The following is a 7921-nucleotide window of genomic DNA, read 5'->3' as shown; positions in this document are numbered from 1 at the left end:
CACTAAGAAACTGGCTATTCTTTGATGAATTAGTCTATGAATCCTCTATGGATTTAGTCAGGTCTATGGCAAGTGAAAATGAAAGAATTGCCCCCAGTCCGGCCGTAGTGGGTTGCTAAGAAACTTCCGGTTTGAAAATACTAAAGAAAAATTGAAATTGGTTATTGAAATGTTAGAACCATGAATCAAACTGGGAAGTTACAGCTAGTAGAGAATGAATTTATGAAATATAGTTTGGATATCTTGGCCCTAAGGAACAGATGGAGTTAGAAGAGAAGGGCTCGCGTTCTGGCGGAACAGGTAACTGACTGAGAATTTTGTTACAGATACAGGATGAACTGGAGGCTATACGGAACACTTTCATCTACAGATAGTTTGGATAGGTGCTACCGAAGTTGGCGAGCTTTGAAGATCATAATGTACGCGCCTTGAAGGATAATTTGCTTGCGGTTTAGCGACGATGTCCTTTAATTGGATTGCATTGGTGCAAAGCGGTGAGCGACGTGTGTTTCTTCAAAATTCGGCATTGAAGATAGCACATATCAGGACGGCATAGGTAAATATACTGTTTGCTCTTCGTTGACTTTAGTATGATGGCGTATAGGTGTATGCCGAGAAATCAATGGCATCCATGTCTTTACCCATCGCCCTTATAGGTAAAGACATGAAAGCTATCGATTTCTCCGAGGAATCTGACGAACCGACGGACAAACAGGACTGAAATATCTCTTGAAATCTAGAAGGACACTGGCAAACTAAGCAAAGAAGATCTTGAAATACTATAAAAGACAGAAGAGAATAGAAAAGGAAAGCATTTATATGAAGTATAAAAAATAACCTTTAATTATATAGGTAAGTCACCTAAAAATTGAGGTCAAATAGCCTCTACTATTAGCAGTTAGTCGCCTTAAAACAGAGGTCTCAAAGAGCCTCTAGTGCTAAAAATGAGCACCCAAAAATAAATGTCAAAGACCTTTTAATGTTAGAGGTAAGAGGATTAAAATAAAGGTCAAAGAAACTCTAATGCTAGAGTATAACACCTCAAAATAGAGGTCAAAGAACCTCTAATGCTAAAAGTAAGGAGCCTCAAACTAAGGTCAAAGAGCCTCTAATATTAAAAGTAAGGAGCCTCAAAATAGAGGTCAAAGACCCTCTAATGCTAAAAGTAAGGAGCCTCAAAATAGAGGTCAAACAACCTCTAATACTAAAAGTAAGGAGCCTCAAAACAGAGGTCAAAGTCCCTCTAATGCTAAACGTAAGAAGCTTCAAAATAGAGGTCAAAGAGCCTCTAATGCTAAAAGTAAGGAGCCTCAAAATAGAGGTCAAAGACCCTCTAATGCTAAAAGTAAGGAGCCTCAAAATAGAGGTCAAGGACCCTCTAATGCTATAAATATGGAGCCTCAAATTAGAGGTCAAAGAGCCTCTAATGCTAAAAGTAAGGAGCCTCAAAATAGAGGTAAAAAAGCCTCTAATGCTAAAAGTAAGGAGCCTCAAAATAGAGGTCAAAGAGCCTCTAATGCAGGAGATACTGCACCTCAAAATCGAGGTCAAAGACCCTCTAACGCCAAAAGTAAGGTCAAAGAGCCTCTAATGTTAAATATAAGGAGCCTCAAAACCGAGGTCAAAGACCCTCTAATGCTAAAAGTAAGGAGCCTCAAAATAGAGGTCAAAGAACCTCTAATGCTAAACATAAGAAGCCTCAAAATAGAGGTCAAAGAACCTCTAATGCTAAAAGTAAGGAGCCTCAAAATAGAGGTCAAAGACCCTCTAATGCTAAAAGTAAGGAGCCTCAAAATAGAGGTTAAAGAGCCTCTAATGTTATAAATATGGTGCCTCAAATTGGAGGTCAAAGAGCCTCTAATGCTATAAGTAAGGAGCCTCAAAATAGAGGTAAAAAGGCCTCTAATGCTAAAAGTAAGGAGCCTCAAAATAGAGGTCAAAGACCCTCTAATGCAGGAGATACTGCACCTCAAAATCGAGGTCAAAGACCCTCTAAAGCCAAAAGTAAGGTCAAAGAGCCTCTAATATTAAATATAAGGAGCCTCAAAACCGAAGTCAAAGAGCCTCTAATGCTAAAAGTAAAGAGCCTCAAAATAGAGGTCAAAGAGACTCTAATGCTAGAAGTGAGCAACCTCAAAATAGAGGTCAAAGACCCTCTTATGCTAAAAGTAAGGAGCCTAAAAATAGAGGTCAAATACCCCCTAATGCTAAACCTAAGGAGCCTCAAAATAGAGGTCAAAGAGCCTCTAATGCTAAAAGTAAGGAACATCAAAACAGAGGTCAAAGACCATCAATTGCTAAACGCAAGGAGCCTAAAAATAGAGGTCAAAGACCCTCTAATGCTAAAAGGAGTCTCAAAATAGAGGTCAAAGAGCCTCTAATGCTAAAAGTAAGGACCCTCAAAATAGAGGTCAAAGACCCTCTAATGCTAAAAGGAGTCTCAAAATAGAGGTCAAAGAGCCTCTAATGCTAAAAGTAAGGACCCTTAAAAGAAGAGGTCAAAGAGCCTCTAATGCTAAAAGTAAGGACCCTCAAAATAGAGGTCAAAGACCCTCTAATGCTAAAAGGAGTCTCAAAATAGAGGTCAAAGAGCCTCTAATGCTAAAAGTAAGGACCCTTAAAAGAAGAGGTCAAAGAGCCTCTGATACTAAAAGTAAGGAGCCTCAAAATAGAGGTCAAAGACCCTCTAATGCTAAAAGTAAGGAACCTCAAAATAGAGGTCAAAGACCCTCTAATGCTAAAAGTAAGGAGCCTCAAAACAGAGGTCAAAGAGACTCTAAAGCTAAAAGTAAGGAGCCTCAAAATAGAGGTCAAAGACCCTCTAATGCTGAAAGTAAGGAGCCTCAAAATAGAGTTCAAAGACCATCAAATGCTAAAAGTAAGGAGCCTCAAAAAAGAGGTCTAAGACCCTCTAATGCTAAACGTAAGGATTCTTAAAATAGAGATCAAAGACCCTCAAAGGCTAAAAGTAAGGAGCCTCAAAATAGAGGTCAAAGACCCTCTAATGCTAAAAGTAAGGATCCTCAAAATAGAGGTCAGAGAGATTAATGCTGAAAGTGAGCAGTCTCAAAATAGAGGTCCAAGACCCTCTAATGCTTAACGTAAAGACCCTCAAAATATAGGTCAAAGACCCTCTAACGTAAGGAGCCTCAAAATGGTGATCAAAGACCCTCTAATGCTAAAAGTAAGGAGCCTCAAAATAGAGGTCAAAGAGACTCTAATACTAAAATTGAGCAGTCTCAAAACAGAGGTCTAAGAGCCTCTAATACTAAAATTGAGCAGTCTCAAAACAGAGGTCTAAGAGCCTCTAATGCTAAACGTAAGGAGCCTCAAAATAGAGGTTAAAGACCCTCTAATGCTCAAAGTAAGGAGCCTCAAAATAGAGGTCAAACAGCCTCTAATGCTAAAAGTAATGAGCCTCAAAATAGAGGTCAAAGACCCTCTAATGCTAAAAGTAAGAAGCATCAAAATAGAGGTCAAAGAGACTCTAATACTAAAAGTGAGCTGTCTCAAAATAGAGGTCAAAGAGAATCTAATGCTAAACGTAAGGAGCCTCAAAATAGAGGTAAAAAACCCTCCAATACTCTAAAATAGAGGTTAAAGAGCTTCTAATGCTAAAAGTAAAGAGCCTCAAAATGGAGGTCAAAGACCCTCTAAAGCTAAAAGTAAGTAGCCTCAAAATAGAGGTCAAAGAGCCTCTAATGCTAGAGGTAAAGCACTTCAAATTAGAGATCAAAGAACATATAATGCTAAGATTATAGTACCTCAAAATAGAGGTCATACGGCCCTTAATACAAAAGGTATGGCACCTCAAAATAGAGCTTAAATATCCTCTAATGTTGGAAGTATGGCACCTCAAAATAAAAGGTCAAAGAGCCTCTAATGCTAGAGGTAAGGTACCTCAAAATAGAGGCCAAATAGTCTGGCCTATTCTTTGTATATTCACCATACGCATTGGTTTCCTGCGCGCCAGCGCCTCTCTGCGCCTTCACCAAAAACTGAGCTTCAGCAGAAACTGAGCACTAGCAGCATCCTGTGCGCCAACGTTCCAGTACTCTCCTTCGCACTCGCATGAGAGGCAAAAAGAATGAAAACTTTTTGACAGGTTAAAATTGCCCCGTTCCCCTCCCCGCAAATGCATGACAGCATGCCGGCCGGGCAAAAAGGGAAGAGGCTTCACAGAAGGGTTCAAGATCCCGAAGATTCCATCTTCCAAGGCGAATCAAATGATTCCCCTGAAGAAAGGAAAGATGAATACTGTGAAGAACTGCAGAATATAATAGGTGAGAACCTAGAGAGAAATGAAAATTGTGATTAATGACTTCAATGCTAAAGTTAGAAGGAATAATCAAGGGATAGAAAATGTGATGGGTGTTGAGGTTCTTGGCGAAGTTGCAAATGAAAATGGGGCACATTTTATAAGTTATTGTTCAACAAACAATCTTGTTACTGGAGGTACTCTTTTCCAGCACAAGGAGATCCACAAATATACAAGGAATTCACCATGTGGCAATTACAAATATCGAATAGATCACATAGCCATTGATAAAGAGAGAAGGGGGACTCTGGGAAATGTAACAAGCTATAGAAGTGCAGTTATTGGTAGTGATCACCAGCTCCCCATTGCCACACAAATATTAAAATTAAAAGAACCCAACAGAAATGTAGGTAGAATACCTAAGTTTGATACAACTAAGTTTCTAGAGGATGAGCACAGAAATCTTTGTAATTGAATGTAGGAATCGAATTACAGTCTTAAGAGACTTTAAGAGACAAAGTTTTGGGACATGCAGTTACAAGGAGAAAACCATGGATATCAAATGATACTTGGGATACTATAAAAAGAAGACAAAGAAAGAAATTTATTTCTTAAAGTTTTCGAGGAAGTAATGAAAATTACAAGGTAGAGCATGCCAAGTATTTCAGTATTGATAGTGAGGTCAAAAAAAATATCAGGAATGATTGGAGAATATTTAGACAGGAAAGCAGATTAAGCTGACAAAGCTATGAATTCAGGGAGTGGCTTTGTTGTAGGAATTGTTCTTGGAATTATTAATGAAATCTCTACGGGAAAAAAGAAGCATATACCCATCAAAAAGAAAAATGGATCTGTTATAACAAAAGAACATGAAGAAAAGTAACATTGGATTGAACACTTTATAGAGGTCATGAATAGGAAATACGAAGGGAATAATTTGGTTGATATACCTGAAACTGATGAAGACCTTGATGTGCCCATGAATGAATTAGGTGTGTTTGAAGTTGAAGCTATTCCTAAAAAAAAAACTCAAGAGATGGAAAGCCCCTGGATACGAAGGAATAACTGCTGAGATGATATTGCCTGAAAATGAAGTGACTCCCAGATTACCTACAAGATTATTTTGTAGAATGTGGCGTAGAAAGGCAAAGCCTTATGTATGGGAGCTAGGAGGGCTGGTGAAAAAGACAAAAAAGGGTCTGATTGATTGCAATCATTACAGAGGCATCACACTTACTGTACGTCAGCCATCATGAAAATATATAGAATGCTCATTCTAAAGAGACTAGAGAGAAAGATTGATGAACAGTTGAGAGATGAACAAGCAGGATTTAGAAAATGTAGAAGTTGTACTGACCAAATTTTCATTTAAGACATGTGGTACAGCAACATGTAGAATATAGAATTCCACTTTTGATGGTATATGTAGGCTATGAAAAAGCTTTTGATTATGTGCTCCAGCAAATTTTGAGGAGAGTCCTGCGACATTATGGAGTTCCTCTCAAATATGTAAATTTAATTGTCTATTCATAAGCATAGCAAATGCAAAGTTAATGTTAGTGGCGTTTTATCACACGAATTTCCAGTGAAAAGTGGAGTACTCTAAGGGAATGTGTTGTTACCTATGTTGTTTATCCTCCTCATAGATTTTGTAATGCATAGATCGATTGGGGATGGTGGAGAAGGTTTGGACTGGATTGGTAACAGAAAATTAGGAGACCTAGAATATGCTGATGACGCTGTCCTAATTAGCAGAACACCACAGGGCTTGGAAAGCTTGCTTACCAGAATGCGTGAAAAATCACATGAGGTTGGGCTCGAGATGAATAGAAGAAAGACAGATGATGAGAACGGAATATGCAATAGAAGATGAAATATCTTTGGAAGGATAAAGGATTAATGAGGTAGAATTATTTAAATATTTAGGAACTATGATATCTAATATAAGAGCTTTAGAATTTGAGTTTAATAAAAGACTGAAAAAAGCAAATCAGAGGATGGCTAGGTTAAGTCAAATTTGGAAATCAGGTCGCCTAAAATTACATATAATAATCAGGCTATATATAAGTTTAGTGAGATCGGTGTTACTGTATGGTCGTGAATCATGGTATATTAATGAAACTCATTTTGTAGATTTGAAAACAAAGCCCTCAGAAGAATATTGGGTGTTAAATGGCAGGGCAGGATTAGAAATGAAACTAAGAGAGATTACTCGAGCGCCACATGTGGATGAGATCATGGTGAGGGGTAGATGGAGATGGTTTGGGGATGCTCTTTGTTCTCCCTAAGAGACATTAGTTCACCAAACTTTAAACTGGCCTCCACAAGGCACTAGAAGAGTTGGAAGACTCGGGACTATAAAGCATGAAATAGGATATTGTGATTGGCGAAGTATTGAATTAAAAGCGCTGACGATAGAGCCGACTAGCGAAATCTAATTGAGGCCCTTTGCGTCAATAGACGTGGGAGGAGATGATGATGATGATGATATGTGGGCAATGGCTTCAAGCATCTAGCTCAAGGCGAGTCACTTGGCCTCCTTCTTTCTTTAAAAACTCTTTTGTGTCTCTATCAGTGCAAAATAATGGATGATCCTTAATATTTTCCAAAATAATTTCAATTTCTTTTTTATTTCTTTTATTTTAGGTATAAATAAATCCTTATCATTCACTATCGGGACTATCCTAGCAGTTCAATTATCACTATTTATTACCCTGGTCAATTTAGATTTTTTTGTATTTACGTTAGTGTTTGCAGACATTTTTTCTTAAAGAATCGAGAGATATTTGGTTGTTTTGTATTTCCATGATTTGTCATGTTTCTATCTCTCTTTGTTTTTCCTTTTATTTTTCTTCATTTCATCATTTTTTCTTAAATCTCCGATTGTATCCCTTTCTTTTGTAGGTAAAAGTATCTCTTTGAAGGCTCGTTCATAATATGAGGTAACAATGATAAGAATAAAATAGATAGGTACAACTTAGGACGAATATTGTTTATGGGATCAGCTTTGCCCCTCCTTGATATATCTATCATGCTGTTCACTCTAATGTTGCTCCATTTAACACCACATCAAAAAGGCAACATGACAGTTATCAACATAGAAATTAGCAGGAACAGTGAAAATATATTCTATTTCAATTCCTGAAATTTTTCATTTGGATATGTGAATTATTATAGGAACAATGTATATAGTAGAGTTTTTTTTTTCTTTTCTTTTTTATAGATATTTCTAGCATTTGGGTTGACACCCCTCTCGAGGATGTTACCATGCTTTAGTCAATCTTTTTGAAGGTTTCACCCCCTGAGTGTCAACAGCTTTAAGAGTGTCCCCAGCATTAAATAACTTTTTGAAAATCACATCATAACCATCGAGCTAGAAAGAAACTTTTTTTTAATGTAACTCTCTGGGTGTCACTCACTTTTAGGGTGTCACCTTGGGCAGACACCCCTTTTGCTGCACCCCTTATGTCTTATTTTGAATTTTTATGATTACATATATGCATATTTATACATAAAAGTATATTTGTGTGCTCGAATACAAAGACTGATTTACATATTCATATAGTAAGGCAAAATTGGACGATTTTCAAAACCATGGTCAGGCAAAATTGGACAGGAAAACTTCTCACTTTTTTCTTGGCGAGGCAAAATTGAACAATCTTG

Source organism: Palaemon carinicauda, chromosome 41 (assembly GCF_036898095.1).
Source record: "Palaemon carinicauda isolate YSFRI2023 chromosome 41, ASM3689809v2, whole genome shotgun sequence".
NCBI classification, from domain to species: Eukaryota; Metazoa; Arthropoda; class Malacostraca; order Decapoda; family Palaemonidae; genus Palaemon; species Palaemon carinicauda.
Note: the sequence above shows the minus strand (reverse complement) of the source record.